Below are 27,369 nucleotides of genomic sequence, written 5' to 3'. Positions count from 1 at the left end.
ATAGGATTTATCCTTTTTCCAAATGATTGGAAAGACATGGCTGTGTTACAAGGAAGTCCACTGGGGGCTTGGGTAACTCAACAGGTTGAGCAGGTGAACCATAAACAGCGACTATAGTCCCTGATGCAGTGGCCATAGGTTGGAGTCTGACTCACGGCCATTTACTGCATGTCTTTTTGTCCACTGTCTTTGACTAAAAGGGCCTCCCAAAATATATTTTTTTGAAAAATAAAGGATGTCCACCATGTCAAGTTGTTGCTGCCAGAGGAAAAAAAATAGTGTTTTGGTAATTTAAAGATCTTGGTTGCCTGTGAGATCAATAAATTCTCCAAAAAGAGCTTAAAAACTTAGAAGCACTTCTGGCTTCTTAGCTCTTCGATGAGTTACACGTAAAACACACAGAGGTTTTCATGACTTCTATCCATCTGTAGCAGATTCTGTCACTTTGTAATCGAGAAGCTGTAGTTCTCTTTTCCTCAGATGAGCTGACCTTCATTACCGTTCATCTCAGACAAAAAATAGTATCCATATTTGTAGTCCATTCCATTTCTTCCCATATCTGTACAAAATACAGAAGAACATATTTTAAAATGTGACTGAGAAAAAATAACCTTGTCTTAGTTCCTTCTCAAGCTCACAATGCAGTCTGCCTGTACTTGATCAGCTGGTTGGTTGAGTCCACATTTGCGTAACATGGTTTTGTCTATAATTTGAAATGCAAATATGAACTCCCTTTTGACAAAGACAGGTTTGACTGGGCAAACAGCTGTTTAATACACCATCCAGCCGACTCATAAACCGATGTCTACCTGCACCATCTGCTAAATGACTGAGATATCATTCACATCTACATTGTCTGTTTGTTCTCTCCACTGAAGTAGCAGCTTGATGTAGCTTTTGCCAGAAACATTGCATCAAAACATGAGAGCCAATAGTCACCTAAATTTAAGGGTAAAATCCCTTAAACTGAAACTAAATCTGAACTTGTAATGTTTAATTCTAATAGTGTATTCAATCATTCTTGAAATAACAATTACAAAAAAAAATCTGTACACATTTCTCAACAATATCAAAAATACAGTTTATTATTCTGTTGTTAGAAAAATTTAAGTTACTCACCTTACAGACAGCTACCGTCTACTTCCAGTCTGTCTCTGGACTTCTGAGACATGGCACAGCAAGCACACAGGCTTTATCTTACATCTTATCAGCATTCCATACCTGTGGAAAAGTTAACCTACCATGTGGGTGGCATGGCTCAGTAGGTAAAGTGGCTGTCTTGCAACTGGAGGGTTGCTGGCTTGATCCTTGGCCTGTTGAGCTTGTGTCAAGGAGAGCAATTTTGTAAAAATATTTCACCCGAGATTGGAGATCAGTGAAACAACATGGCTCAGCAATGCTTATTTGCTTTTGGACACCAATGGAAAAAAACTCAGAGGAAAAAACTTTACAAAGCATAGGGAGTATACACACCCACTACTTGTTAGTTTTATAAATTCATTGTTATCTTTTCATGGTATTTGTTGACATCATAAATAAAAAGTAGGAAATCGTCAGGCTTATGCTTTAACAGCACTCCTGCAAGATCCTCACTGTACATTGCCAAGAACGACAAGAACAAACTTGTTTGTTTTCTCTTGATGTAATCTGGCTAGTTTTCTTTTCCTATGAAACCTCATGTAGCAGTTTAACAGGTTTACAAACAGCACAGAGCTTTTGGGATCCTAATAAAAATGTTCCTTTGTCATGATTGTGAGTGCTCTTTACACACATCACAGGGAATCAGGCAGTGTAAGGCTGAGATTTCAGATCTTTTCAAATAAATACAAAGACTATATGACTTTTTTTAGTTGGTCAGTTGGCAGGTTATGAATTCCACACAGATTCCAGGTTGTTGCAGTGGAATTATTTGTATTAATGCTTAATCCATCAGAGCTGTCGGGACTATTTTATTAGCATAAGCCATCACTAGGCAAAATATTATGGTGTAGGCTCTGTGGCAAGTCCATACAAGAGTACAAATCCACCTTAATGACTAAAGTATGACCTATTATCTCTATCCCAGTACTTCATATTGTCTGTGCTTCATTTGTGGGTTTCCAACCTGTTGTGTTCCCTAAGCTGGGATCACTGTTTACTTTATTGGCTGCCACTGAAGAAGCCACCATTGTAAGGTTAGAATAAATAAAAGGGCCTGTAATGGCTTAGATAATTTAGAATGATGGGATGATTATAGGCCTAACTTTAGCTTTGATGCAGATTGATGTGGTGCTGTGCTGCTGTTTTGTTATCTACGGTGTGTCTGCAGAGTTCATAAAACCGCACTCTCAGTCTGCGGCTGTGAAGGACGCCGTGCATTGTTCTGCAGTCCTTTCTGCCATCAGTGACTGGAATTGTTCTTTGCTGCTTCATGTCATTTGACAACACAAACCCGACTTCATTAATCCTCGCTGCAGAAGTCACACATTTGTTTAATGAAACTGCTGCAGGCCAGACTTGAAAGTCACACTTATTAAAGTGAGACTGTCATTGATAAGTCTCCCATTTCCCAGCCTGCATGGTGTAATACATCCCTGACAATAGGAAAGGCCCTGGAGAATATTTAATTCCATCCTAGTAATAATTTATGCGACACTGAGTTGATACCTCAGAATGGAGGGAAAACTTGATGTTAATCGTTGTGTAAGGAAGTTGACAAAGATATGAATATCTTGTTCTACATTGATGGAGTTGTGTCTGTACGAGAAATTGAGTCTTTTCTCGGTCCTTGTAGTTGCTCATCAATTGCAGGTACTTTACATCCTCTGCAGGTGACGCACAAAAGAGATTATTTACAGAATGCACTGCAATGTTAAAACCCTGAACTTGAGTTAAAGTTGCAATGAATCAATTTCTGCACCACTCAGATGAAAGAACAACTTCAAAACAAGCTGACGCAGTAAAAGCTGCGTTTGAGCTATTGGCAGTCACATCAAAGCAGTATATCATGCCAGATTTATGTTACGTTTGTAAGTGAATGCTGACAATTTCAATAACAATAATGGCATTTGTGGTGCTCACTAACTGGCACATATAGTAACTATTGTTCCAGTAGCGTTAGAATAAAGGCTCCATTTGTTTCTGGTACATCAATGACTAACATTGGAACTAACATGGAAACATTGTGATGATAATTGTTATTAATATAAAGAAACAAATGAAACTCTAACCTTAAACTCAATAAACAGACTTGAATGCGTGATTTTAAACTACTTGGATAAATCTGAGATCTTTCCTCTGTGCCACTGTTTGCATTCTGACATTTAGTCGTCTAAAACCTGACCTTGAACATCGATTAAAACAAGAAATATCTGCATATATTCAAGTCTTCTGAGGTACTTCTTTCACCATAAGTCATAGCATACCTGTTTTCAACAAGTACTTAAAGATACAAATGGCAAAAAATCTATTTAGTATTCAGTAATTAACCTTTTCAATACCTTCAAATTAAAATGAAGCACTGTTATATTTCCAGAATAGTGGCATCAGTTAAGTATCGGTTCTTGTGGCATCTCTATTGACAGTTGGATGTTTTTATACCATCTGTTGATAATCTAGTAGTGAGTTCCGTGACTTTGGGTGCTCTTAAAGCAAAATGACGAGTCCTGAAACAGATTTAAGAAGCTCAAGATTACTGGTAGACATCGTAAACATAAGTGATGCAAATGTTAAAACCACTGTTTAAATACTTAATGTGTTGATGCTGGTTATACGATTCTTTATGTGGAGATGCTGCCTCAATAATTTTCACTCCAGCTGCTTCAGTGCAAGAGGTCAGGAAAGAAAGCCCAATTTTATCGTGCTTCTGTCAAAATAAGATTCCCCCATCCAGAATACTGTGATTTGAACCTGTAACATTTTTTTAACCTTTCCTCTCTTTACTCATTCTGCCAGCACTATATGTTGTGGGAAATGGTGTGACTGTTGAAGCTGTCAGCACATCCTCTGGAGACACTTTCATATTCAGAAACAATCAGGCAGGATAGTGTCAACGCTCCAATCAAATATTTATCCGTTGCCAAGATTTTTTGGAACTGCAGGGTTGCCTGTTTTTGTACAGACACTGAAACACAGAGGTCTTCACAGAGTTCAGAGCAGCATGATGATATAGCATCTGTTGAGACGTGGGCAGAGCATTAATGTGGTGTGAAGTAAGAAAAAAATCCTATTATAACTGTGATTGTGAAGCCAGTCCTGGTCCAACAGCATAAATGTTTTATCGAAGACTTTTTACATTAAGAACTTGGTATTGAAAATGTTGTCAGTTACACATGTAACTGCCCCTACATGCTGTAGATTGGCCAAACACAGTCCAGATCTATGCATGAACAAATAAGCTTTGATCGTTTATTAAGGCTGTGGTGGGGAAATTTATGAGGAGCCCTGAGGAGCCGTGGTGGGTCTCCTTTATTTTCGTTTCTGAAAGGTGGCAACCCTATCTATGACTCTAACAGCTATTTATACTACTACTGCTGCTTGTACTTTCAGTATACTGCTTGTACAGCTCTATTAATTGTCTGATATGTGGTTGTCAAGCTGCATGCTCGCGTTAGTGTTTTGCTAGTGGCTAACTAGTTAGCTCTCATAGATTGGAAGCTCTCAACAAGACTTAATAATGAAAAAAGAGCCAAAAACTATTATTACCTATGAAAAGTCATTTCAAGTTTACTTGTATAACCATGAGACGTAGTATGTAATTGTATGCTGCACAGTGAGACGTCATATTTGTTGTTTCCATTTTCACGCAGTGGACATCCATGGAATGCACTGAAACTTTGCCCCCACTAGCTTAGCCTGGCCGTAGCATGTAGCTCAAAGGGGCGTGTCCTATCTACTGATTCATATCTATGAGCCTATCAAAACAGGCTTTAGTGCATAGATATATACAAACGCTAGATGTCTCGAGACGGAGTCGGCGGCGTCGTCACTTGACGGCCATCTTAGGACAGGGGACTGCTCTGGCGCACTGTACTGTAGTCAATGGTAAGGTGGATGATTTCCTCACTTTAACACTCATAACTCGCTCAATTCTTGATTGATTTACAAACGGTTTAGTTTATTACAAACCTTATTAACGTGGCTATGATTCAGGCTGAATTCCGAAATCGCAGCTTTTCGTTTTGAAAAATGCGGCATAGTTGTGTGTCTTTTCTGCCTGGCTACTCAAATTGAAGATGGTGTTACTCACAATCTGATTTTCAATTATTAGGTTTTCCTGAGACCAACGTTTTTTGAGAACCGAATCTTTACCTGAAATTACATTCTTTGTGGTTGTGGTTGTATTTATTTGCTTGTTAAGAGACTTTGATTGAGACCTTAGACTTATTGTTTGTATACATCTATGCCTGGATTAGTTAGCCTGCAGCCGAAATGCATTGTGGGTAACGTAGGCACCAGGTTCATGAAAAGAAAAGACAACATGTCTTTTTGTTGTGCATTGATTTTGGTTGAGCTTTGTTTTTATCTGTGCATTAGAAAGCTGATAGTAATAAAAAAGTGCAATGCTAAATAATAAAATTACATTTACATCCATTTATGCTGAAAAAAGATGATATCTGTGTTCATTATTATATGAATTCAATGGTTTTAATTATTCTTATGTAAGCAGTAAAACAAGTACATCTCTGACGTTTATAACAAACCAAGCTGTTGTAAAATCGGTTGAAAATTGAGCAATCTACAGTGATTTTAAAATCCATGCTCCATTGACTTTAATGTTATGAGTGATCGAGCAGCCCTGTCCCAAGATGGCCGCCATGTGGCGACGTTGCTCCCCATAGGCTGACAGCGCTCATGAGACATCTAGTGTTTGTATATATCTATGCTTTAGTGTGTCACTCAGAGACAGCCAGCCTGACAGCTGCACAATGACTGGGGAGCATGTAGAATGGAAAAAGCGGACCGGATTTTCACAAACCTGGCATTCTGTGGAGTAAAAAGGCGAACTGGATTACCCCAAAAGTTCACAGCCATGTGAATCAAAGAAAAACCTGATCGTGTGTCAGGCCCATTTTACACAGCGGGATAGTGTTCCCTGAGGTACAAGTTTTGGACAGGAGTCAGACTGATAGTCGGTTTGGTTCCATCAGTTAAATCATTGGCAGCTCCCAACATCAGCAGCAGCTTCGGGTGGTGCTGCTTATAGGAACGTGACATTTTTTCAAAAATCTCCAGCTCCGTTTTCCAACACATTAATTTCACTGCTGTCTCCAACCTGCAAGTTGTTCTTTAGTCTGATCTGTTGTGGTCTGGATGGAAAAACAGCTGTTTCTGTAATTAATTGCACACAAGAGGAAATCATTTATCTGCCTTGAGTCAATAATATTTTGATGGAAAAGAAGGGAACCAACCCTATAGAGGTCTAAAACGTCAGCCTGTAGCTTTGATTTTAAGTATTTGTTAGGACTAATGAATTCAGTATTTTTTTTATTCCTTGTGTTAATAATCTTTTAATTTCATGCTCAACTCTGAAGCACTTTGGGAAGTCTGTTCCAACCTAAGTGCTGTGAATTAATCATTTATCATCCTTCTGATGTTAATTCTGACTGTTAATGATGTTTTTCTTAGGTACATGTGGTAAACAGACAGAGCGAGTGCTGTAGAGATTTCACTGAGCTGTAGTGCATAATGACAGCTGCTGTGATGTTGAAGAACCTCAGTGGTGACCTCACCGCTAAAGCTTCTGCTTTGCAATTGTTGTCACTGACTAATGAGCGGTGGAGCAGGTAGAAGTATAGATACAAAGATTTATCTGTATCCATTTGTGAAACACTGTGGAGGTGTACAAGCATCCAGCTGTACAGGATCTCCTTTTAAAGCAGAATTTGTGTATACACAAATTTATATATGTGACAAAGACAATGCATAGAAATATTTCTGTCTTTTGTTTGCAGTTTTAGTCAGAAATCTCACTGACTTTTATGTATCTGACAACTGGATCCTACATTTCTCATAATGTAACTCTGTTCCATTTAAGAAAAGATAGATGCCCTCATCTTTAGTATAAATAAATAAAGACAACAGCGACACGGTGCTTCACAGTTGGACAGACAATATAAAATTGAGGGACTTTTGAAGTCCATGGGATTTATCTTGCATATATTTTTATTAAAAGTAAAAAACAAATATTTTTATGTTCATTATGATCATGTCTTTACAAATTCCACAATTATTTATTATTAAAACAATCACTTATTAATAAAAATGACTAAATATCACTAAAATGTCAGCCAAATAACCCGTTCATTTCCTCCTGAAGAAAAGATTGGCAAGACTCGCAGGTTTACGGGTTTACTACAATATCTTTATAAATAACTTTCAATTTCAATTTTACTCAATTGTATATATAATATTTAGAAGAATCTTTCTCTAAAAATGCCATGTGGTGTTTGGTTATAGGCGGCCATGTTGACTTTTGGCGTGAAAACAGCAAAAATGTCAACTATGATACAAAAAGTCCCATTGACCCATAATACCTTAAAACGTAGATAACATTTCAGGTAGTTTCAAGCACAGACAAATAAAGCAACATTTAAGCAAAAACTACAGACAACACAGCCCTGTACCATCAACCAAAACAAGAATTTCAGGCGTCGCTCAAATATCTGATATCACAAGCTGAATGTAACTTCTAACACTGAATAAACTGAAGTTCATGTGCACAAATTAGGGCTGCGCTGCTTTAAATAAAGCTGGAATATCAATCACATAAAGCCTTCAGCTCCCACTGGGCCGCAGACAAGGGCCCCAAGCACCAGGTTCATTATGTGTAAACTTCTTTTTTTTGCTAATTTAATGGAAAATTAGCTCCACTGAAGCACAACGTTAACAGTGACAGGAGCCTTGATACCTATTAGCCGTGTCTCCCCTGCAGGAACTCGGGGCAGGTGCAAGCTGGCACCAGCATTTACAGGAACACTCCTGTCGTCGGCTCTTTCAGGCTTTCTGTTTCCATGGCAGTGTACAGTCGAACAGTTTTGAGCATGACGTCAACGCGGCGTGCATCAAAACAACAAGAAAGAGTTACTGAACGTAACTCTGGTTCTATGAGGATGTAGGAAATAGGATAAGGAGTGTTTGTTGTGCTGGAACCGAACGCTATCATCTTCCTCGTTGCTTCATTTAAAGAACTGGCTTTAAAGAGGGAGTCTATCTCAGAGTTCACTTTCAGGGTTTCCTGTTCTTTTTTCTTTGTGCTAATGTGTTACATATTACAAAATCAGTTCCAAACCCGGTGTCAGGTAGATTTGCACTTTAGAAAAAGCTGCACAATTATTAAATTCTGAAAATAATCGAAAGAGTGGGGGTCAATAGGTGCCTTGCAGTTCAGTTTGGCCTATATCAGTGCACCACAATAATAGCTTTCTTCTTCTTCTTCTTTTAATATCTGAGCTCAACTGCGGTATTGATCTTATCCAATGAACTATTTGTTTTAATATGCTGACAGTGGAACCTAAAGTGTACAAATATGAACTTTAATTGTCCATATGACACTGACGGTCATTCCCATACAAGATTAAGGAATATAAATCTCCATGGCAACTCCATGTAGTGATAAAGACCACGAGACTCAAAGGTCTGAACATAAACCTTGACGTGTGATTTATTTATTTTTGCCATGTAACATTCAGTCTGTCCTCTACAAATATATGCACTTCTGTGTGCTGTGACTAATTACTGAGGACAGCCAAAAATAATTTGGCGTCAGCGTCCTTTATTAATGTTTAAAACATTAACTGCTCACTTCCATTATGTGCGCACCTCGGCAGCAGATCAATTCTGCTCGGGGTGTTACTTATGATATATTGACGTGTAACTCACTTTGCAGTCCTTCTGTCTTTGAAGCCGTAGAAAGCAATTTAAGGTCATTTGCTTTCATGGTAAGTTAATGGAGCAAAAATGATCTCACACTGCAGCCGTTCGGACGCTCTGCCAAGAGTTCGGGACGTTCGCTGGCAATTTAAATATGTGTGCAAGAAGGATGCAAAAATGAGCCGATTTGGAGGTTTATGTGTAATCATCTATATCTCCATTTACAGATAATATCACGACAAGTCGATGAGTCATCCTCAGACAGTGAGCCAACGGAGCTTAAAGAGATAAAAAATCAGAGACGTTGCTAAAGAGATAATAAATGACTGAGAACACTGCATTTGTTCACTCATTCTGCTTGCACTATCCTGTACTGGGAAAAATTATTATGATTATTATTAAATTTTAAAAATAGTTTAATTAAATTTAAATTTTGTCTGTAATGATTTTAAGAGCCAGCAGGTGTCAGTGTGGAGCGACACAGTAGGGACACAGCATCAGCACAGCCCAGTGGGGGGCTACCAGTGAAGCTGTGATTATTATTATTTTTTTATAAATTTGATCTGGCTTCCCTATGTTTGGCCTGGATAGTATATAAATATATACAAATACAATCCAGACCAAACGTGGGGAAGCCAGATCAAATTTATGCAAACAAACAAAAAAAAAATCACAGCTTCACTGGTACAGCAAAATACCCATGATTATTATACGAAGAATCGCTCATCAGAATACATCTTTACTGTCACCGTCAGGTGCCTGTACCTGTCGGTGAGGGGCGGGTGGGGCTCCAGGAGGCCATTAAAATATCAAATTTTTAGCCGGTCCTGATGTTCATGCAAAGTTTGACACATTTTGGAGTATGTTTAGGCTGCCAAAGTGGAGTTTGAAAAGACGGGAGAAGAGTGAAGAAGAAGAAAAAGAAACCCTAGGGTAACAATAGGTCCTTCGGCACCATCAGTGCTCAGACCCTAACTAATAAAAAAATGACTGGATATCACTAACATGTTAACTAAATTACCGTCTGAATTTAACAACAACCACCTTCTAATTAGCTAAACAATAATAAAATTAGATGATTCAAAAATTGTTTTGATTGTGTTCTTTTTATTAAGTTGAGATAATCATGACAGGTATTTCTTTTTGGCAATATATCAAAATTTATATGGAAAATAACAAATTGTATCTGACTGGGAAATCACTTTCAGCTTAGTTCCCTGTTACAAAAACACCCCTCAAGGAAGTGTGTTAATTCCAGATCACATGACCTGCTCCACATGATGTCATTTCCTCCTGAAGAAAAGACTGGCCAGACTCCAAGGCTTTCTGAGTTATTTAATATAAAGTAGTCTGTGAGTCAAGGGTGGATTTATCGCATGTCAACAGCTTTACTACAATATTTTAGAAATAACTTTCAATTTTACATAATATATAGAAGAATCTTTCTGTAAAAACACCATGTGGTGTTTGGTTATAGGCAGCCATGTTGATTTTAGACCTGAAAACAACAAAAATGTCAACAATGCTACCTGTCAACTATGTTAACAGGTGTATTTACATTTGCGGGACAAAAAGACCTTCAATTACAATTTGACCTGATCATTTCCCTTAAAGAAACAGCTTAAAAAATTAGTTTACTCATTAAAAATGTTTTAAATAGTCAGTTGAAAAAGGCTTCACGGAATATATTAAATTAGCAATGACTACAGATTTTTAAAACATGCCAGTGTAAAATGATTTAAACAAGTTTTTAAAAAAGTCAGGACTTCTTATGTGATGTTTAGATCAAATTGATTCCCCAAACAATTTATAAAAGAAAGTGAAATGCCTACCTGGAAGACCTAGAGAGCTGCTGATGAAAGACAGTGACTCATCACTTTTATTATATCCTCTGTTATTAAAATCTAAACGAATTATGTTCAAATAAACACACATTAAAACCCCCCAAAACATTAATGTAATTGAAAGTGTTACACAAGTTTACACTTCAGAACATTGGCAAGCAACTCATCGGTCAGAGCCTGTATATTTAACCACGCCTGACGAACGTCAGCAGGGTTACTGCATTCGGTGCGGTATCTTGCTGGGCAAGTATGTATGTATGTATGTGGCTATGTCCGTTCCAATATCTCTGCAAGTGCTGAAGTCAGGATAATCAAACTTGGCACTGAAGATCAGTCTGAGGTCCCCTGCTCAGTTGTGGAGTTACAGGTCAGCAGATCAAGTAGGAAGGGAGATACATATGATGATTAAAATTGATACATATTGCATCATTGGTATAGGGAGGACAGGGTTTTCGCCAGTAGAGGGCGCGGTTCTGCCCTCTACTGAGGGCTCGTCTAGTTTATGTTGCATTTATGGGGTTTAAAGCGTCTCCCTCTGGCCACAGTGTCCTCTGCTCTGTATTACATTCTGTTTCTGTGCCTCCAGGGTTTTGATTGCAATCTCCAAAAACAATCAGCAAATAATGCAATCATTACTAACACAAACACTGCACTGAGCTGGTTTTCTGAACATTGATTCAGCCAGAAGGCTCGACATTACAGATGGTTAGTTTTGGTAATAGTTAAACTAATGTCAGATGAAAGTTCCAATTGCCAGACTGAGATTCTGAGTAAAAAACTTCAGCCAAAGAACTATTAAAAAAGATCCTTAACCTGTGTATAACCACATTTTGACACAAATAGACAACAAACAAGAACAGTGCAGAGGAACTTCCATTGCAGAGGTGACGTGATTTCCTGTTAGCCGCCGTTAGTAGCCTCTTGCAGCCATCTTGTCTGCATCCTGATCCTTTCATTTACAGTTTGTATAGGTCCTGTCATGTGTCAAACAACACAAACACACACAGAAAAACGAATTCATTAAATAAAAATGTTACTCAAAGGAAATAATGAACATACACAGTGACAATTTTTATTTTATTTGGGTTTCTGTAACAGTGAAGCAGAAATAATTCAAAACTTTGTGTATTTTTGTTTATTTACTCGAATTAAATAAATTATTTTGCTTATGAATGTCTCCTATCCTCCCTTTATTAATGCAAAAGACATTATTTGAGAATTTTAGAGAAGTTTTTTTTTTATTTGCTGCTAACTTTTTCCACTTAATAGCCTGTTTGCTGTTTGGGGAAAACCATAGAATTCCAACAATGAACAAAGAAAATATTAAAATCATGATGTCTTTATAGCTGAAAATAAAAATTTTGACTTGAACAGATCAAATTCCAGCATCAATAGTGATTGCATTTAACTCTACATTCTCATTTGGAAGTTAAATCTTTTCTTAATGTATACATGAACTCTGGAGGAGCAATTAATTTCCTATACATTTACAAGGTATACAATCAAACACACAGCTGTCTGTTTTTTATTGGGACCTTCCTGTTGTTTAATTTGCTGCTGCTGGGAGCTGAAGCTTCCTGCTGGATACCTCAAACTCACTAATGCGATTTGGCAAAAAGACTTGTGAGCTCTTACAGGCACATGAATAATAAATGAATAAACAAATGTTTACTTCCAGCTTGACATCAATTAAGTTTTTTCTGTTGCCAATTAAATGCTTTCTTTCGAGTTAATTAAATCTGATTGCAGAAAAACATCCAGGTTAACTGAGGCTGTGCTGCCAACAGAGCCGTCACATTTTGACAGTGTGGGGCATTTGGAAAGTGTAGTGAGCTACGCTAACAGGTACTGTAGCATAAAGGAAGCTTAACTGCACCAAAGTTACCCCAACAGATATACAAGTTAATGTACCACTTCATATATCTACACATTCTAATGACTTGAAAAACTACAAGTTTCAGAGTGATCTAAACTTTGTTTTATGAAATAAAATCCAATGGGAAATTTTAAAAGCACTGCATATACCAGAGTACAACAAAGCCCTAAAGTCTAAAACAGTGAGTTTTTAAAAGTCACTTTGAAGAACTCGATAAGTTTTCTTCCTTAGTGTCCTCTGCCGGGTCATTCTACACCTGAGGGGCTCAAACACAAGATGCCCTGTCACTTTTAGTTCTCAGTTTGCTCAAGGAACAGCCAGGAATGACTGTCAATGGACCTCAGATTGTATTCAGGCTGGTTTGTGGTCAGGAGGTCAGCTAAACTGTAATAAATTACTGTCAAAATACTGCCGACTTCCAACAGTAGTGTACCATTTCCTTAAAATACAGTTAGATACCGTAAAATCTGAGGCTTTCTTAGAATCAAAAGCAAGAATGAGCATTTACTGCAGGCTGCCACATGCAGCAACTGTTCATTCTCCTTCCAAGAGACCAACAGAAAGGTTAGCAACACCATTCTGAGAAACTATCGGATAGTGTGTCTTCAGAGGTTGGAAATTTGAATACTTAAGAACATTGTGTTTTTTTATGACTGCTTGAAGGTCTAGACTGAATGTTTTCATTTTAGACTCCATACAGACCTCACTTTAGTCACTTTTCACACTTTTGTAAGAACTGACTAATATCAACAAATTTCACATAACAGTATATTTTTGCTGCATTAATTGGCGTGTTTTTTTTTTTCTTTTATTGTCAAAAAACTTGATAGTTAACTCACTGCTGATTGCATTTTATTATTTTTGCAGCCTGGCATGTGAGTAACCATTTCATTACATCTCATCAAACTGGACTTTATGAAAGGTGAAGTATCGGGGAGATTCTGCAGAGAGCTGCTCCAAGCTGCAGGTTAATGTATAGATAAAATAATACATTACTAGGGTCACTCCATCTGAAATTATCAGATTATTTTCAAGCAGTTTCTGCTTGACTAACTTTGATTTGTTTCAGATTTTAATTGCATAAATTATGCTCATAATAAAGGAAAACAACAAAAATACATTATAGCTCATGTAAAAGTTGAAACATGGATGTTGGTAAAATCCATCCATTTCATTATCCTCTGTAAGTTGTGAAGTAGTGGCAAAATAAGTAAGTAAATATGCTTGATAATAATGATAGAACGCATATTTATAGTTATGACATACTTGCAGTGTGGTGACTGTCGTTCTGTTAGTACGTTTACAATGTAGTAGCAGATTTCAGGCTTTGGGCCTACCTTCAGTGTAGTTTAGCATTAGTTTGAACTCAACTTCCTTATCGGAATATACCATTCACGTACTTACCTATAATACTGATCTGTGTAATATGTCATAAGCAATTTGTATTGCTACTGACCAGCGCATTTCTGTAATTTTTTATGTCCATTTCAGTTCCACACTTCTTTGCATTAAAGCTGTTCAACTACAACACTAGCTGGTTCCTTAGAGGATGCAGTACAGGGGATAGTTTAGCTGGCTGTGAATCCCAGTATAGGACAGGAGTCACACTGGGTGCAATAGTAGAGTGAGTGTGGCCCAAGAATGGATTCCTGTGGAACTCCACGTTTTAGAAGTGTTACAGTAGACTTAGTTACCAATTACCTCATTCAAAGTTGACACAAAAAAAGCTTAACCACATGCAAATTCTGAAACATGCTTCACGTAAACCGTAAACAGAAGCAAATACACAAAACCCAACCAAATACACAAACATGTATGTTTGGATGCATCCTTCTGTATTTCCTCAGTTCTTTTTCTGGAAGTGAAATGCAGCAAACTCTCACGGCCACTGACAGTGAAAAACAAAATCAATTAACAGAGCTTTAAGCAACCAAAGGCACAGCAGGGACAGACTATTATTTTCCTATGGAGATTGTGTCATGAGAATTAATGTTCACTCTTCTCATAACGAGCTGCAGATACGACCAAAGGGCAATGGGATTATCTGTGCAGCTGCATCTGCACTCTGTGATGTTGAGAAACAGCTGGAGAAGAAACTATGATGACCTTGGCCTTAAGCTGAAGCTGTATGGAAGAAGAAACGTGAAAAAGAAAAGAAACATGCAAAAGACAAAAGATGTAAGCGACTCTCAGCAGACAGCCTCAGAACATCTGAACTTCCACTTCTCTTCTTGTTCATGTTTTCATGTTCATCACAAGCTCTCAAGGTGCAACTAAAACTCCAACTGTTCTTTGGTTTGAATACATGATCAGACAGAAGGGCTTGTTTTTGAAAGTAAAAATGGCTCACAACAGTCTTTCTGAAATGGTACCACTATATTTTTTAAGGCTTCTGCATGTACTCACAAACCACGACTGAAAAAACTTCTACAGCTTCTTTGGGGACCATTCTTCCATAAACGCACCCACACAATCTGAAATCTCCACATAGTTCTTCCTCTTCTCTCAACATACTGCAGTGACGGTGAAGCTTCACTGAGAGATTTTACAGTATTACTGAACGCTACCTGCAGTATGTTTTTAAGTCTTCATTATACCCAGAGAATAAAAAGAAAGCCATCTTACTTAGAGAAAGATTACTGTATTTCACAATAAAGGACATAAGACTCACTAGAGTCAGATTCTTATTTGCAGAATTACAGTGAATCAGTCCAACAAATGTGAGCTGTTGCAAAACAGATACTGTAACTTGGGAAAGGCACAATCATATTATATACAGAACCCTGGAATTAAAGCTAAAAACACAGGTTTAGACAACTGGTCTTGATTCAGGGAGTCAAAGTCACAGTTTTACACAGAAATGTCTGTTTTTAAAACTGTACAACATGTTTTAATCGTTGAAACAGACCATAAAACAGACTAATTGATATTAGTTACCGATAAGAGCAGGGGAGTCAAACTCATGTTCAGGGGCCACATTCAGCCCAATTTGATCTCAAGTGGGCCACACCAGTAAAATCACAGCATAACAGCCTATAAATAAATAACTTCAAATCTTTCCTTTGTTTTAGTGAAAAAAATGTTCACATTTAAGGAATTATCTTTTTACAAAATATTATGAACCTGAAATTGAATTTCAACAACAATATGTCTCAGTTTATCATTTTCACATTACAACTTACAGATCACAAAGTGTCTACAAAGGAACAAATGTGAGAAACAAAAGGACAAACTTAAGACAAAAACACAAGCGAGTCAAAAAAGAAACACAAAATGACAAAACAACAAAAACATGAGACAAACGACAAAAGTCAGACAAAAAACAACAAAAACAAGACAAAATTGTACACAAATGAGACACAAAATGACAAAAACCAGACACAAAATGACAAAAGAAACAAAATGACATAAATATGTGATAAGTGACATAAAGCAAAACAACAAGAGACAAAAAATTAGACAAAAAATGGACAAATGACACAAAGACGAAAAAATGACAAAAAAATTGACAAATAACACAAGCGAGACAAAAAAAACCACAAAATGACAAAAGAAACAAAATGACAAAAATATGTGATAAATTACATGAAGCAAAACAAGAGACAAAAAATTAGACAAAAAAATGGACAAATGACACAAACAAGACAAAAAATGACAAAAGCGAGAAACAAAATGACAAAAAAAATTGACAAATAACACAAGTGAGACAAAAAACCCCACAAAATGACAAAAGTGATACACAAAACAACGAATAAAGCAAACACAAAATGACAAAAATAACATGAAAATAAAAAAAAAGACAAACGACAAGTCAGACAAAACAACAAAAATGACAAAAACAAGACAAAATATTATAAAAACGAGACAAAATGACAAAAAAAAAACTATGAGCAATGTAGTATTTTAATTTATGATCAAAACAACTGGTCATGTTCTAAGAATTATTTAACAGTTTTTTTTTCCACAAATTTACAATTAGCAGTTAATGTCTTCTCTGCAATTTTTACACTTTACAAAGTGGTCCTGCGGGCCGGATTGAACCCTCTTGGGGGCTGATTTTAGCCCATGGGCCGCAGATTTGCCACCCCTGGATAAGAGACTAATGTTGTCTTGGATGCAAGAAAAACATGCAGGTATTATTCACAACATTTCAAAATTGTACGTAAAAAACAATTTTAAAATGCAAATAGTTTTAGTGTTCAGATCACTTTTAGCTCTAATTGTCTGTGTGGGGTAAAGTATCTGCTGGGGATTTCTACAGATGTGTTATGAGTTAAACAGTTTTAGAATTTATATACCAAAGCTAAAGATGGAAATGAGCTTTTCTGAGTTCTCTAAAGTGACACTGCATGAGACGTGCTGCTGGTACCTCAACAAAAAGATGAGTCATTGAAACACTCTTTGTGAAACGCCAGCCTACCAAATTACTGGCTGCTTCAATCAACTCTGAACTGCAGCTGTTTGGAGCCATTTAAAGTCAGGAAATATAAGCAGGAGACAACTGCAGGAAACAGAAGGGAGGTACATTCATGTGAGAAAAATAGCAGGTTGTTGCACTGCTGCTCTTTTGTCTTGCTGAGCAGAGAACTCCAGGAAAAAAAAAACTCCCACAAACTCTACACCTGCTTTTGCCAGACGGTGAATCTCATATGCAGTCACCGTGGCAGTAAATAGATGTAGAAATTAGAATTCTCTCCAACCCACATCTTGTGTCTCTGACCGGGAATGGCTTTAGCATACATGTTGCATGAGCCCAAACGTTGAATTTTTACCAGTGCCAACCCTCTATGAATAAGAACAATAAAATTTGACGGTTTTGCGCCTAAAATGATGTGGAAGTCTTTAGTAAACATCCCAGAGAGTCACAGTGGTGCATGGAAAGAGTTTGCTGCTACGGTGTGCTACAGTACTCCTGCTTTAGTCTTGACATGAAGACAAACAGCACCTTTGTTTTCCTCAGTTTCTTTTTCATTTTGATGATTGTCACCACTAAAGGTATATTTGTGTGGACAAATATAATAACAACAAAAAAAATTAGCCCATAAGAGTTTAATTTAAGAGCCGATATCTGGACATTGTCCATGGTTTTCTTGATAACCAAAATCACTTCAGTTCTTAATAATAATTCAATTTGTACTTTAGTTATTAAATACCTTAGTGGGTGCTTTATGGCCATGTTAAAATGAGAATTGAAAGGGCAACTGACATTTCACTTTAAATGACTGAACCTGTCCTACAGTCCACAGCATTCACATGCAGTAACCTTGTCTGCATTTAGATGTCTTCACAGTTTTTTTTAATGTCACAATTAAAGTGACAAGCTTTTTAAAGTTTTATAAGAACACTGTTTGACATTTCATTTTTATGCCACGAAATTTAAATCAAAATTGCATTTTCATATAAGCTTCTACACCAAAAGAGCACAGTGACAATGAAAAACCAGGGACTTATTGCATTTGAATATAGTCCACTGTACAGCAGGATTTTGAAAATGAAATGTCAAATGTCCTTTTCATTCTCATTTCATGTGGTCAAAGAACGCCCACACAACGATGAAAATAAAACTGCAGAAGTCCACTTTGTTTACATTTTTTTGAATAACACACTTGTAAAGACCATGCATACTGTGGCAGTCTTAAGCTTCTAATAACTCCTGCAGCTCTTTATTTTGTATGCTGGAATCACTGAAACATCGGTCTTTGTCACAAAAAAGCTATCATTGCTTTTCCACAAATTTCACGAAATCTGCTGGGTCACAATTATACATACAACAACAGCAGCACTTAGTTAAATGTTCTTTGGCCATTTTCACCTCAGTTAAGTGTTTTTGTTAGTCACAGGACTTTGGGGAGGCCAGTCTAAAACTGTTGGGTAGGTTAAATGAGTGTAGCTTTGGGGCTAATGTGCTGCTTAATGGCTTCTCCTCACAGCACTGGGTGAAAAAGCTGGTGAGGCCTACAGGACAAAGACAACAGTCACATGAAGTGATTGGACTTCTTAACTGAATGAATATAGAAGTTTGTATGTGTCATTATTTTAAGAATGTCTAAACTGAAAAGTTCGTGATGACTCACCTCTCTTTTGTGTTCCAGCCAAAAGAGTCCCCAATGGGCTGGGACATTTTTTTAAAGGTTCCGGGACGTACCAAGTGAAGGTGAGGAGAGGGGGAGCAGTAATGTCTACAGGTGATAAAATAAATACATGGCTTGATGAGGATGTTGGTAGTCATTTTTAGAAAATAGATACTTAGTTTTAATGTCCGTTACTGTAGTTTAAAGTAAAGATATATTATATTTTTGTGAATTTCTTGTGTTTGATTATTTTCAGTTAACCCTTGTGTTAGTAGGCATGAGGGGCTGATTAGGGGCTGTCTATAGAAGACTGGCAGTTGAGTGAAAACGAAGCCAGAGGGAAGGAGTGCCACAACACACCAGTTAACCGGCTTGCTTTTGTTTTTTTGTTTTTTTTTGTAATTTAAATGTCAGTGAATAAATGCTAAGTTGGTCTGCACCTTGTCTCGCCTAAAGCCTCCTGCTTTATCCAGCAGCAGAAACGGTCATCCTAACAAAGACTTATAATAAATCTATGAAAGAGCCAAAATGCATGATTGTTTTTTGCTACATGTTTGAGGATTTGATCACAAAAAATAAGAAATGTCAGAGTCTTTGGAAAGTCAAGCGTGCCATGATAAACACGGTCTTTACAAGTGCATGCAAACTTTTGTTCACAGCTGTTCATATGGGGAAATTATAATGCTATTGTGGATTTTTTTTTTTAACCTAAAATCCAAATTAAGATCCTAAAATTGGCTCTTGCATAGTTTCTGCCTTGGGTTGCCATGTAAGTTAGCAACCAACAAAAAAGTTGAAGAAAGTTTTAACTAACTCATCATCATCAACCGAGACGGCAGAAGCTCTGATTAGTTTGCCTCAGTTCCTCTGACTGTTTCCCTTCTTTTCCCTCAATCTGTGATTCAGAGTTCCGTGGATGGAGGAGGAGGGTGTAGCTGAAATACTGGATCAGAAAGGCCAGATGGAAGGATAGTACATGGGGAGCTCCTTGGAAATAAGAATGAGAGTTAAGGGATTTATTCCATTGTAGAAATTCATATTTTTTCTCCCTTCGCTAAACATCGATGCAGACTCTTACACAGATGGATGGGGCTCTGTAAACGTACACTTAATCCGTGAAACACACACACAAGTTTGTTCTGGGAAGCTCTCAAGCCCTTTGCATTGTTGTTTTTACATCAACATGAGAGGCAGCTATCTGTCAAAGCGGCGAGCGAACTCCGTGGTGCCTCAGAGGCCAGTTGATGGTGCAAAAAAAGGAGAATAAAAATGAAAAGGACAGATAGACTGAAAGGAGGTTGGTTGGGTTTGTTTGTCTCAATGACTTTGTCAGAGATAAAGCAAATGTAACTACTGGAGCCCTCTACTTGCCTTTGTCTCCCTGTTGTGGACACTGTTAATTGCTTCTTCTATTCCCTGTTTATTTTCACAGTAATAACCTGCATGAATTCGCTTATAAGTGTGAATGTTAGTCTGGAGGGGATGCACACAAGCTTGTTGGGATATCTTGCCTACAAAAGGCATTTTTCCCTTGCAGAAAACCCAGCAGGTATTGTCATAGTGTTATCCAAACAAGGAGGTTTTTTGTTTTTTTTTGCCTGGGCGGAATTACTCTTTAAAAGGAGCAATTGGGTTAAAATGAAATAGAATTTACATCTTCATACTTTGCTGTGTTTTCGGCCACAAGACGTCACTATTAGCTGTCGTGTACAGTGAGACCTTCTTAATGAGCTACGAATGAATAATATTCCCTTAACAATTCTATGGAAATGCCAACAGCTGTGAGGCTGTAATTAGTGCTAACAGTGCTTTGAGTAAAATGCCAACGTCAGCATGTTAGCAGTAACATTTACCATTTTCATTACCACCATGTTAAGTTTTGTTTGACTGATTTCTCACTGAGAATCTCAGGACGTGAACTACATGAAAACTGACACACGGAAGCTCCTCTAAAGCTGCTTTTGGTATATTTTAGTCATCATCAAGACTGACTGCGACCGATTTTGTTTAATCCAAGAGTCCAATCATTAGACATGTGCTGCACACATAAACATTGCTTCCGAGCTGTAAAGAAAATACTGTGGTAGTACTATGATGGAGCACAACAATTCTATCTATCATTTTAGCCACACTAATCCACCTTTCACAAGAATTATTATCTGCAATTGCCCTTAGTTTTATGTAGTGTTTGCATCTTTTGGTTCATTCTCCCAGCTCTCATCCATTTGCTGGTGAGCACAGTGGAGCGTTTAACTGCAACTACAGAACAGGGCTAGAAGGAGCAAATATCAGGCTTGTGAAAAGGGCACATGCGAGCGATATTGACAACTTTTCCGCACACGTGCACTCACCAGAGTGCCAAAGACACTTTATTCTCGACACTCTGTTAAGTCGAAAGGCGAAGTGTGGTGAACAGAAACAAGAACAAGGCCCTGTCTCCAGTGTCGGAGAGTTCAAACGCCGACTATAGGCAATTACCCCTCTCTGATTCCAGCAGCAGACAATGTTTCAGACTCACTCTCTCTCTCTCTCTGAAGGCTCACCGGATTGAATTCTTCAGACCGCTAAGGGAGCGTTGCTGTGCTGTAGCTTATCTTTAACCACCGCCAACACACACGCAAACACGCCACACAGTGAGGATTTCTTAATCGCTCGCATAACTTGAAGTCTTTAAACGTTCTCTGCCTTCCTTAGGTCTGATGCAAACAGTGCTGATGTAGGGGTGGACGGCTTTATACTCTCTGAAGATGTCAGCCCTGGAGAAAGAGGCAGATTTCCACTGAGATGATAGGCTGGTGGCAGTGGCATCATTTGGTAATTTTTATCCGATGTGGCAAAGGGAGAATTTTCTCAGTTTTGGGAGCTGCTCATGATTTATTTCATGATATATTCACTCTTATTTATACTGTTCATTTGTAAATACATTGTTTGCACTATCTCTCAGATTTCTTTTGCACTGAATAGAAGAAGCTTTCCAATCTAATTATACACTGTATAATGACAATAAAGCACATTCTATTTTATTCTATTCCATTTACTTGCCAAGTCCACTTTTGCATTCAAATCCTTTCAAGTCAATGTGACAGTGTTCTCTGGACGTGCAAAAAAAAAAAAAAGCATCTCTCTTAATGCTGAAACACTGATCTTTGCTAGAATTCAGTATCTTTAGTCTATTTTTGCCATCTCTGCACTATGAAATTCACTTGTGGATACAGGCACATGACCACATGTAATGAAAGTATCCCAAAATTAGCATATTAATGAGACGCTTCATCTGTGACTCCTCATATAGCAAAACTGCAGCAGTTTTCCTCCTCCAAGTATCTGTCAACACACAGGTCATGAGTTTTATGTAAACGCCTATTCCATACACTTGAAAAGATAAAGCAAGAACAACTTTTGGGCATTGGTTGTTTTGTTTTGTCAGAATTGCTGTGAGACAATCTCTTAAAGTAAACTGCTCAGGTCTAACAGCAGGAGCATTGGCAGATGTTGTACACGATTAAAATGAGCCAAAACTCTGTGACCACTGAATGAAGCCAGAAACATTGATTATTTCGTGACAATAGTGAATGCCAAGGTCTTGATTGTAAATGCTGTTAAGTGAACAGTTGGCTTTGGTAGTCAGCATGTTGGATGGAGAGGAAACAGGCATGTGTGAAGGTCTTAGAAAATTTGACAAGGGCTAATATGTTTTGGCTGGACAACTTTGTCAGAGCATTTCCAGAACCACCAAGGCTTTTGTGGTGCTCCTAAGTCAGCAGTGGTGAGCTATTGATGGTGTTCTGTGGAGGGACAAACCAAAAAAACACAAAGCTTTGCTTACTTCTTAGCTACATGATGATAACAGTGTTGTTTTCAGAATCAAGGCAAGAACTTTTAGTCTTTATCCACACTGAGACTTTGTTTGAGGTGTACACTGCACTCCTTGCTCTATGATAGGTCTTTTCCTCGTCATACAGTGCAGTACTGCCCACATAATCAGTATATCTGAAGCCAGAGCTTTTAGTGTGGTCTGAAATAAAAGTAACAACCCAGCTGCAACACCAGGCAGTGCAACATATTATAAGAAAAATCAACCTTAAAGCTGCTGTCCGGAGTTTCCGTTTGTTTTCAATTTATGTATCATTTTTTAACAAAGCTTAAATGTGTTAGTCTAGTTCGATACTATAATATAAAGTTAGTATAACGCGATATGAAAATTTATTCCTGAGCTCCGCCTTCCTCTCATAGACCCCCATGTTATTCCAAAAAGCGCCGGTCGCTGCCGACCAATCAAGTTCGAGCTTCAGCTTTGTCATGCTGTCAATCAACGGTTACGCGCACAGCAAGCAAGCCCATGCAGAGGTGGGCGAGCTACGCGCTACGCAACCGCGCGCACATTTGTTTTGCTTGTGGAGGAGAGAGCATCAGGGCTCAGCAACTTCCAGAAAAGTTACCAATCCCACGGCTTGTCAGGCCAAGAGACTGCAGGACGTTTTTTGGCTCGGGGTGCTCGCGTCGCTCCCCGACCACGGCCTCCATAGCCCGCCTGACGGCTTCGTTTAGATGCCCGACCTCTGGAGGAAGATGTTGGGGCGTCTGGGACATACTCTTCGTCAGAGGAGTCATGCAATTCTGAACTCTAGATAGAAATAAATAAACAATCTAACACATATACACGCGTAAATACACTAAGTTTGATAAACAACGTCATCGAGAGGGATACACGAGTGTAATCACATATTGAAACTTTACTAGTTCGTCCTAGCAGATTCATGTTATTTTGGTATTAGGACAAGTTAGACTCAATACAGCATTCTAATGTAATTCCTTTATTATTTACTAAATGTACTAAATGCAGAAGAGGGGAAAACAGCAAAACAGGCGAGATGCTGCAGCACTCCGGGCACCACTCTCATGTACTGCGCGCGTGCACAAATAAAGGGGCGAAATCAGAGGGAGGGAGGGTGGGACCACCAGTGTTTTGGGAGACGCTGCGATTCAAACTCGGGACAGCAACTTTAAGTGTCAAAATAAGGTGTTGGGCCACCAAATACTGCCAGAACACCTCCAGTTCACCTTGGTATTCATTCTACAAGTCTCTGGACCTTTGCTGGAGGAATAGAACACCATTCTTCTAAAATATATTACTTCATTTGATAGTGGTGGAGAAAAACAAAGTTTAATATAGCTATTCTACCGGGTTAAGATCTGTTGACTGCACAGGGATTCACATCATTTTTATGCTCATCAAACCTTTCAGTTACCCCTCGTTCTCTACGGACAGGATAAATGTGACCACTCAGAACAACTTTCTATTGATTTGGGGTGAACAAATTCCCAATTCTTCTCACTTTAGGGGCCAAGGGTTCATGTTTTTCCTTTATTTGTCACACATCTCTATATATGGAGTCAGCAGAAGCACTTGTATATTACCATGAGCTGTGAACCAATCCTTCTGCCTGCTCCCATTAGCTTTTTATCATAAGCTAACAATGAGTTTGCAAGATGTTTTTCACTGTCTTTAGGCAGGGAATGGAAAAATAAAAATAACTAAGTGGCTTGTAGTAAATACTTTTTGCCATGTTAACATAGCTTAGCTTGGTACATATTTCCGGGATATAGTGTCAGTGCAATGTAAAGCAACCTCTAGCTTCGCTCCCTACACTGTCCAAGTAACTTGTCCAGCACTGTATCTGCGACAGGTTGTTGGGGGATTTGCTATGGCAAGTCTGATCCACAGCAGTTCCAACTCCAAACTTCCAGGACTTAAAGGATCTGCTGCTAATGTCTAGGCACCAGATACCAGAGGTCTTGTAGGCTTCATGCCCATCCGGGGTGAAGCTGTTTTTTCAACACACAAAGGCCTGATAGCATATTTGGTAGGGGTGGTCATAATGGTCTGTCATCAGTGGGATATAAGATTTAAATTAGACAAAAGACACCGCATTTAGACCGTAAAATCACTTTTCATTCTGAACCATATGGGCTCCCACAGTGGCTGAGACTGTACCCAAACAGACATTGTAAATAAACACAATCTGTCTATTGGGCAACATTCTAAATATGGGCTGACCTTCCTTTCCTCTTTTTATTTTTAGAAGGGTCAGGAACAAAGAGATTCGGAATAACAAGAAGTCAAGAGTTTTACATGGGGCTATAATTAGAACCTGAAATGACCATTAACCTGGTAAGTTGGAGACCCAAACCCAACTTGAAACCTTTTTATTTGCAATACATGGCATTATTGTTATTGTAACCCCAACAGTCTCCCTAGTATTGCTGACGCCGGCTTTGACAGACAGTAAACACAATCTAACTTCCACCATGGCGCAACTTTAGTGAGGCCAAGTGCACAGCAGTGTACTGTAAAATTAATGGCTTATTTTGGTGGGCCATGAAACTTTTAGTACATTCAGAATTAATTCAACATTTATTCAGCATTCCTGCCTGTGTGTTTTTCCAAAGACTTTCTCACTCTATAAATTTTAACTTGCTCTTTAACTTTGTAATCTTTTGTGGCTCATTCTTCCTAGAAGCATCGACAGTATTCGAACCCACCGACACCCACATCCAATCCCCTACGTACACAAACACACTTCTTTCATTCCACTTCTCTTAAAAAGTATTTGCCTCACTCTGATGTTCCTCACTTTTATGGCTTTTCAAAATTGAACCACGGTCAGTTTAATTTGATCTAATCTCTTCCCATCACATCCACTGAAGGGGAGTCATAGGTGTCTTGGTGGCCTCTCTCACTAGTCTCTTTCTTGCAGTCATTTAGTTTTTGAGGGCAGCCTGTTTTAGACAGATGTACACGTTCCATATTCCATGAATTTTTTTAAAAAGGGGCTCGGAAATTGTCTCAACATGGAGCTGCGTGGCATGTTTATTCATGACCATGGTATATTTATAACCAGGAGTACTGATTCCCTAGCGACATTACCTCACTGATTTAACATTTTGTATTTTTAATCAGTAGACATTACTCTGAAAATACCTGTTTTCATCTGACATGAACATGAAACTGACTTTTTTGAAAAGCAATTAAAAGGGACAACTTCCACAAGGGTTGAATACTTTTATATCCACTGTGAATAAACTAGAGTAGATGGTGTCTCAGATATATATCAACAAAGGCGAGTGTACATTCTCGTAAACTGAAACGTTTGCATTCATGGTTACGATAATCCATCCATCCATTCTCTATACACCGCTTTATCCTCACTAGGGTCGTGGGGGGTGTTGGAGTCTATCCCAGCTGACTTGGGCGAAGGCAGGGGACACGCTGGACAGGTCACCAGTCTGTCACAGGGCTACGTATACTGACAAACAATCACACTCACATTCACACCTACGGGCAATTTAGAGTAATCAGTTAACCTCAGCATATTTTTGGACTGTGGAGGAAGGCGGAGTACCCGGAGAAAACCCACGCATGCACAGGGAGAACATGCAAACTCCATGCAGAAAGATCCCGGGCCCAGAGCGGGATTTGAACTGGAGATCTTCTTGCTGCAAGGCAAATGTGCTAACCTCTGTGCAGCCCCTACAATAATTCAGTTAAATTCAATTTTATTTATATAGCCCAAAATCACAACACGTCATCAGACAGAGCTTAGCATAGTAAGGTACAGACCTTACAAATTAAAAACAGAGAGTGGAAAACCTAACAATCCGAAGTTGCTTTTGGATTCCCTTTGAGTGACGGTGAGAAAGGACAATAAGAGCTTAAGAAATATTCATAGCTAATTCTGTGTTTTGTCATCCTGTTCATCCACCCTGACCATCTCCCAGCCCAGACTTTATGGCTCATAACTATGTTACTGCACTCTGACCTTTGTTCGTATCAAAATGACTATAATTACCACTAGAAGGTTTAACCTAATCATAGGTCATGATAAGCATCCTATGGGATCATTTGTTTTTGTGGGAGGATGGTCTCCTCGAGAGTGTTTGCAGCAAATTTAAGCTAAATAGTGGTGTTACATTCCTCATTAAACATATACTGTTGTTTCAACAAAAAAAAAGGAAAATACACAAATTGTCCAAGCTTTGTGTTTCTCTTCAGAATTATCCTTTACATTTCTCATCAAACACCTTTCACTGTCTAAGAAGGCATCAGAAACTCTGTCACCGCAAACATCTGAATGTCTGTGTAGGTTCTCAGTCCAGTTCCTTTGATACACATTAATAATGTCTTTATTCTGCTTAGATCTGCCACAGTATTGGTGTTGTACACATTTGCTCCCCAGGAGGGAACCGTCATTAATAACGCTAATGATCGGCCTTGTGTGTTTCCAACTGTGCTTTCCTGCTGTCACCAGTCAGGGCGGCTGTCACTGCATCAGTTCATTACCACTGCAAAGGCATAGCTGTACCCACATACATGCATGGCACATGCCAAAGTCGGAGATTACTGGGATTTACATTGAGGCTCCACTAATCCTTTATGAATAGGACTTGTGGGAGTGCAGATTCTAACCACAACACTCGTCTTTGAATAAAAAACCCAGGATAAAACCTGGCTCTTAATCAACTGGAATCTGAGTAAGAACGTTCAAGCCAGTGACAGTGACGAGCACAATACTATCTGTTCTGTTACATATATTTGAGTTTGGTGCAACCAAGCAAATATATCTTACAGCTAGGAAAGAAATTCTGCAATCTTAAATTTCCAACTGCCAATGATTATAGCAGGCTGTTTTCATTTAAGTTACTATCAGCCAGTTCGTGACATTGAGAG

The sequence above is a fragment of the Acanthochromis polyacanthus genome, chromosome 9 (genome assembly GCF_021347895.1).
Source record: "Acanthochromis polyacanthus isolate Apoly-LR-REF ecotype Palm Island chromosome 9, KAUST_Apoly_ChrSc, whole genome shotgun sequence".
Taxonomy (NCBI): domain Eukaryota; kingdom Metazoa; phylum Chordata; class Actinopteri; family Pomacentridae; genus Acanthochromis; species Acanthochromis polyacanthus.
This window is presented reverse-complemented; position numbering follows the sequence as displayed.